The sequence below is a fragment of the Triticum dicoccoides genome, chromosome 7A (assembly GCF_002162155.2).
Source record: "Triticum dicoccoides isolate Atlit2015 ecotype Zavitan chromosome 7A, WEW_v2.0, whole genome shotgun sequence".
Classification (NCBI taxonomy): domain Eukaryota; kingdom Viridiplantae; phylum Streptophyta; class Magnoliopsida; order Poales; family Poaceae; genus Triticum; species Triticum dicoccoides.
This window is the reverse complement of record NC_041392.1, coordinates 210838599-210846086: the sequence shown is the minus strand read 5'-3', so window position 1 is coordinate 210846086 and position 7488 is coordinate 210838599.

Genomic DNA, 7488 nt, shown 5'->3' with positions numbered 1-7488 from the left:
CTCCTCTCTTCCCGCCCTTTCTCTATGGTGGTTAGTCCTACTTATAGAGGCCCTAGTCCTCTTCCCAAAAATGAGCGGGAAGGGCGCCAACAATTGGCCATTTTGAAGGGGAACATCTAGTACAAGTTATCCTGACCAAAGGTGGTCTTCGGCTGCCGAAAGCACTGGTGATGACGCCGTCTTGGGCTCCACGGTGACCTCCGTCCTGCCGCTCTGCTGGTCTTGGTCTCATTGCACCGGAATGGTAACCTTTGCCCGATGCCTTGGCCTGTGCTTGCTCCCTTTGCACCGAAGGGAAAACAAGGACACTGCGCAGGCCGGCGCCCGCCTAATCTCGATCGTCATGGCTTGCATCACGGGCTCCTCGCGAGGCACCCCTGCCTTGATCTCTCCGCCTCCTCGCGAGCCTGCCTGATGAGGCAGCTCCTGAGGTAGCCTCCTGTCGTCCGCCCCGCAAGGCTTCGCCCCTTGAGAGGGTCTTGAGCTTGAGCTGATGAAGCTGGGCCGCACTGGGCCCCACTCGAGCCATGCCGCGGGTCGCAGGTAGGCAAGTCTGGGGACCCCCATTCCCAGAACGCCGACAGTAGCCCCTGGGCCCAAGGCGCGCCCGGGCTTGGCTTAGCAGAGAAGCTAAGGGGCAAGCGTGAAGTGCCGCGGGCCCCAATAGCCTGCGGCCTCAGGCGCCGCATGGCGATTGGTTGGATGCGGGCATCTGCGCTTCCCCACGACGCCTCGGCAACCGTCCATCTGATAAAGAGGTGCCCGGGCCAGGCTTACTTGCTTTGTTCTCGTTCTCCTTGCCCCAGATCCCCTTTCTTGCTCTTTTCCTTCCTGCTCCCGAAATCCTCCAAGTCTGTCTCAATCCTTCCCATCCGGCACGCCATGTCGCCTTGCAAGTCCCCAACCGAGGCCTGGTACTCACCGGCTCTGGATCCCCCGAACTTGTTGGAGAAGAACGTCGCCCTCACGCGCCTGATGACGATCGTGCAGGGCAGCAAGGGGGCGACTGTGCTCAAGGCCGGCTCCGACCAGCCTGAGGGCAAGGGGAGCACCTTCTATCCGTTCTTTGTGAGCGCCGTCATCGCCGGTCTGGTGCCTCCTTTCTCCGAGTTCTTCTTTGTTGTTCTCTGCCAATACAACTTGCAAGCTCTGCATCTCCACCCCAACTCTGTTCTTCTCCTGGCGATTTTCGCTTACTATTGCGAGGCTCACATTGGGGTGAAGCCCTCGGTGGCCTTGTTGTGCCACTATTTTTCCCTCCGGGTTTCTTGTGCCCATGTCTCCGCATGCGCGAGCTTTATCGCATACTCCAACTCCAATGCTATTTCGAAGCCTAGGAAGAGAATCGAAGGCTTCCGGAGCAAGTGGGTCATGGTGGACGTCGGGCGCCTCCACCCCCGACTGGTGTTGCCTACGGGGCAGCCCAAGTCCGTTGGCGCGTGGTCACGCGCGGAGCTCGTCGACCCCCGTGCGAAGGCGGTGCTGAAGAGGATGAACGCGGACCTGAGGCCAGACAACTTGGGGGCGGCGAAGCTGACCGGGGCTACACTCCTGAGGGAGTTCTTGGAGCACCGGGTGGCTCCACTCCAGGGGCACTCGCTCCCACTTTGGAGGCTTGGGGAAGCGGGCGCCGCCCTGCGCCTAAGCTCCGAGGCTCTGACTGACGAGGATCTGGTCGCGGCCCTCCACTCCTTGGTTGGGGGAGACATGGCGAGCCCGGTGGGCGCCCCTGTCCCCCTGTTCCTTCGTGACGACTGGGAGCAGGTGGTGAAATCCATGCCCACCTTCAATGGTGAGGGGCTGGTGCGTGCGGAAGCTCCCAAGGATCTCGCGGCGCTGGCGATGGTGGACGTGTCCTCCGGCAGCTCTAGCAGGAGTGAGGGGGAAGAAGAGGCGGAGGAGGAAGAGTCTAACTCTGAGGCGACTGACGAGGAGTCGGGGGAGTCCTTCCCTCGGCGCAGGTCCCGGGCCCTCCGCTCCATGCCGGATGACGACGAGGCTGGCGCCAGGCGAGGAGGGGAGGGCTCTCCCTTGGTCACAAGTAAGGGCAGGTCGGGGCCGGTTCTCCCAGGGTCTGCTCTGGTCCCCGGGCGGTCTGAGGCCAGCTCCAGCCCTCCTGATGTGCCTTCTGCTTTCGGGCCTCCCAAGGCTGACCCCAGCTGCAGGCTCTCGGGCTTCAAGTTTGGCCGGAAGCTACTTGAGTCCGTGAATGATGACCAGTAAGTGCTCGATCCGTGCTTCGCTTGGTTTCTGCCGCCGAGGCTTGACGTCTACATTCTTTTGCCAGGCCGGCACCTGCAGCGAAGAGGTTGAGAGGGGCTTCTGCGGCCCTACTTGGGGCGAGTCCATCTGTTGGGGTGGCGCCTTCATCTGCTGGGGAAGGAGACGGCGAGGCACGCGCCTCCCCTGCTGGATCATCTTCACGAGGACAACTGGGATGCTTCGGCGAGGAGTCAGCCCCCGTGGCCCTGCTGACCCTGGAGGCGGCTGCGCTCGATGCTGCAGCCGGGGTAGCCAAGGCCCAGGGGGTTCCTTCCTGCCAAGTTGTGATCACACTGCCATCCTCTCCGCCCGCTCCACTGGTTCCCGTCTCTTCTGATCCCTCTGCCGCCGTCCTAGAACGGGTCGCGAACGAACCGAGCCAGCTGCGGGAGGATCTTCTGAGCGTGGACCCTCGCCTAATGGCCGGGCACCTGGAGCTAGCTTCTGGCTGGGCCCGTTCTGCCGCCTCCGTCCGAGCAGCACTGAGCCAGGCCATGTAGGCCTCCTATGGGGAGAAGCAGGTCGCCAGCCAAGCCAAGGCCACTCGCGACGCTGCCCTGGGCGATGCCGCAACTGCCCAGGGCCGCTGCAAGGCGCTGGAGGTCGAGCTGCAAGGCCTGCGCGACGAGCTCACCAAGGAGGTCCGCGGCCGCTAGGAGAAGGAGAAGGAGATGAAGGCTCGGGAGGCTGCCATCAAGGACCGGGGCGCCAAGCTTGATGACCGTTGCGGCCGGTTGGAGACGCTGGAGCGGTCGCTGAAGGCGGAGAGGACCAAGCTAGACGCCAAGGCGAAGGTGTTGGCCGAGGATCGGGTGGCCTTCGCGCAGTTGGAGAAGAAAGCTCGCGCTACGCTGAAGACACTTTACGAGGGCGGCTTGGAGGAGCCGTTGGCTGGTGCGGAGGATGGCCCCGCCGAGCAGCTTCCCTTCCTGGTCCATGCGCTTGAAGATGTCACAGACGGCCTCGGACCCACGGCCGAGGCTGAGGTGCGTGCCCTGTCTTCTGCAGCGCTGACGCGTGTCCTCAGCCACGTCTACCTGCGCGACCCCAACGTTGACTTCGACAGCCTGCTGGAACCCGTGAGCGGCGACCTTGCCGCCGCTGCCTCTGAGGCCGTGAAAGGCCGAGCCGAGGCTTTGCTGGGGAGGTTCCGCGCCTTCAGTACCTTGCCCGGGCGCGGTGCCGCCAGCTCTGCGGCCTCAGGAGGCGGAGTCGCCCAGCGTGACTCCACCACATGCGGCGGCGCCACTGGAGAGTGATCCCTTCACGGCTTCTATCCTGTTTTTACTCCTGCAACATGCACCATGCCTCGCGGAGGCGTTTAAACTTGTGTTTGGCGTCGTGAAACAATCTATGGTGTCACATCCCTAGTTCTGGTATGACCTAGGCTAGCCTTCATGTTTGCATCATGTTTAAATTTCATTGAAATTTGAAATGGGGATTTGTGAAACCCTCAAAATCATTCTGGAAATAACCCAAATAAAAAAATTGCTCCAAAAGGGTCCAAGAAAATGCTCATGTTGCTCTCTGAAAATATTGGACAGAGATAAAAATCAAACCAACATTTTCAGGAGCTCATAAGTATTTATCTTGGGCATTTGGAATTAATGCAGTAATTATTTGCTTTGGATATATATTGTTATATATATATATATAATATTGTCTAAAAATTATGCCAGTAGTTGAGGAGCTCAGAAATAATACCACTAGCCCCTGCAAAAATTGGCATAAGGAAATAAAATGGTTTAGTATTTTTATTAAACCAAACAAATGTCAGAAAAATAGAAAACAGAAAACAAAAAGGAGAGAGAGAAAGGAACCTCACCTGGCTTACCTGGCCCAGGAGAGAAGCCGGCCCAGCTGGCTGGCCAGCCCAGCAACCTCCCCCTGTCGTCTTCCTCCTCTGCCAGGAGGACGAGGTCGTGTGCCTGACGCACGCACGCACACACGCGCCACCTCCACCCTGCTTGCTTGCCCCCTCGACGGCCTGGACGCCTCTGGCGTCGCCACGCACCCCTGGCTCTCCCTCTCTCTCGCTCTCGAGCGTTTCCCCCTTCCCTGGACCTCTCTCTCCCACCCACCGAACGGGTTCGTCGCCGCCGCTCGCCATAGTCGTGCCCACCATGCTCCCCTCGCCTTGCTGCTATGTCCTAGAGCTCCGCCCCGTCGCCTTCTCCATCTTCGTCAAGCCAAGCAACCGGGGACGCCCCGTGGAGCCATCACCATCGTCTTCTTCACCTCCGGCCGCCGGAGATCGCCGTCGCCGTTCCGCCCGCGTTGGACCTCCCCCGAGCTCGCTGAAGCCTCTGCCGGATCCGCTGTGAGCCCCGCCGTCGTTTCCCCCTCTCCATTTTGTCACTCGCGTGCCATAGCCGTCCTAACCACCGGACCCGAGTGGTCGCGCCGCCGTGGATCCTCACCGTCATGGCGAGAGCCACCGCAGCTCGCGCCCGCATATGCCATCGCGCTCAGGAGCCTCCCAGAAGACCAAAACCTCCCTCCGCAGCCCTTGCCGTGCCCTGTAGCCACATCCCGCCCGGAGCCGTGCTTCGGCCGCCGCCTCGAGCTTGATTCCGGCAAGCTCCGGTCGTCCCCGCCTCTCCCACTTGCCCCAGAAGACGCGGACGAGCCCTGGCTCCTCGCCCGTGGTCTCCGCGGCCCATTTGGTCACCGGAGGACCAAATCCGAGGCCCTACACCGTGTCTGGCCTCGCCGGCGTCGAGTCGCCGGCGGGTTTGACCCCGCTGACCAGGGGTTTGACCTCCCCTAGCTCGCTGACAAATGGGCCAGGCCCCTGCTAATTTTAGTTAAGTGTTAGTTAAACCTAATTAGCCTGCTGACACTGACAGTGGGCCCTGGCGCCTTAATCTTTTAGTTAAATCAAAAATAACCCCCTGTTTAACTTGTGACACTGACGTGTGGACCCCACACGTCAGGTTTGACCTGGTCAGCCGCCTTTGACTTGCTGGCGCAATGTTGCTGTCATGCTGACGCAGTAATGGTTTTCTGGATTTAAAATAAATCGGGAAAATCTAGAAATTGTTATAAACTTCAAAAATTCATAGAAATTCAACCGTAGCTCAGGTTGAAATAATTTATATATGAAAAATAATCAAAAATTCAATCTATCCATCTGTACCATTTTCATGCATGACAAACCAACCTATACATGCTGTATATATGAAAACATATAAATGACATATTTAAGAGCTTAATTTGGAGTTGCATTTGAACCCTTGGTTCAAATGGACTTCAACCAAATAAATGCTAGATGCATTAACTCAAACAAAATCACATACTCATGCCATGTTCATGCATCATATTGTTGCATGTGCTTGTGTTTGATTTTCGACACCGTTCCTTCTCGATAGGTCCTGCTCCAGAGACCGATCCAGAGTACCTGTCAGTGGAGCAGTGCCCCCCTGTTGATCTACCAGGCAAGAAACCCCCCTTGTTCATTCTGATACAATCCTACTCTCTCGGTCCTGCTCTCATTTATTGCATTAGGACAACAATGATTCAACTGCTACTTTATGCTGCGGTAGTTGAACCCATTCCTCTACATGACCTGTCATTGCCACAGTAAATAGTTAAAACCCACTAGCATGTGTAGGAGTTGTTTGAGCCATGTTGTGTTCCTACCATGTCTTGCCTGCTATTGCTTAGAGTGTGTCAGGTCTGATTCATCAGGAATGAATTAGAGTGTTACGATATGTTCCGGTGCTGAGAGTTAAGCGTGTGAACACGATTTGATAAAGGTAGCAGTGAGAGGCCATGTAGGAGTACATGGTGGGTTGTCTCATTGGGACCGTCCTTAAGAACTGAGTTCTGTGTATGTTGTCCAATGACTAGCTACTACCACACATTGGGCTCGGGCGCTCCAAGCTCTCTCAACTTATTAACCGCCTTGATCTCTGTCCAGGAGTTGCAAATAGTTTCTGGTGTTTGTAGGTAGTGCTATTTTTCTACCGAGTGGCACCCGACAGGGTGGACTTGGGACAGACTAGGCACACGTGGCCCGGCGTACCGAGTGGCACCCGGATGGTGGGCTCGGGAACCCTGTACACATCGTTTGGGGCCGTGAGCGAAACCCCGGCCGGATCTCCTTGCGGATGGAACCCGAATAGGCGATAAACCTGGACTAGAGTATTGTGTGGTTAGTCAGGTCGTGGTCGACACCCTCGCCAGGCTTCCACTTGAAGGTTGCCGAGATACATGACGTGTATATGGTGATAAGTGGTGAGAGCGTGTGTGAAGAAGTACACCCCTGCAGGGTTATCATGATCTATTCGAATAGCCATGCATGTCCTCGGTTATGGACTTCTTGGATGCTTACGTGGTACATAGACAACTTAAAGTGGATACTCTAAAATACTCAAGACAATTGTGAGTGCTATGGATGGCCTTCTTGTAGAGAGACAGGGATGAATCCATAGTAGTGTATTGATGTGGTGATTAGTAGACTCGTGTGCGCTGGCTCACCTCAAAGAAGTTTGTCGTTGTCGTAGAACAGGATAGGCACTGAGTCAAAGCTGGCTTGCTGCAACTAAACCCCACATTGCCTTCTTGATACTAATGCATGTATGATAGGATCTGATGTAAGTCTTGCTGAGTACCTTTGTACTCACGTTTGCTTTATTTTTGTTTTGCAGGTGAGACATCTGTCTCACTAGTAGTACTGCTTGGACTTCGACGAGTAGCTTGTTACCTCAGCTACGTCCTTGTACCCTTGGGAGCGACTTGTAGATAGTCAGGCTTCTCGGCCTTTTTCTTTTTTGTTTGTACTCGGACATGTAATGCTTCCATTGCTTGTATGCTCTGAATGATGGGTCATGTGACCCCTGTTTATATTTAATGCTATGTGGCTCTTCTGGGCCTTATTCTATATGAGTTTGCATTATGTTGTGATGCCATGTTGTACAACACATACTTGCATGTTATGCGTACGTGTGACGTGTATTGCTATGTGTGGAATCCGACAACCTAGTTGTTTATCCTTGGTAGCCTCTCTTATGGGGAAATGTAGTCTAGTGCTTCCACTGAGCCATGGTAGTCTGCTACAGCCCGGTTCACCGGAGTCCTGCTAGCCCAGCACTACTGCTCCGGAACACTTAGACTGGCCGGCATGTGATTCACTTCGTTCCTGTGTCTGTCCCTTCGGGGAAATGTCACGCGGTGACTTCCGGAGTCCTACTAGCCTACTACAGCCCGGATTCCCGGAGTCCT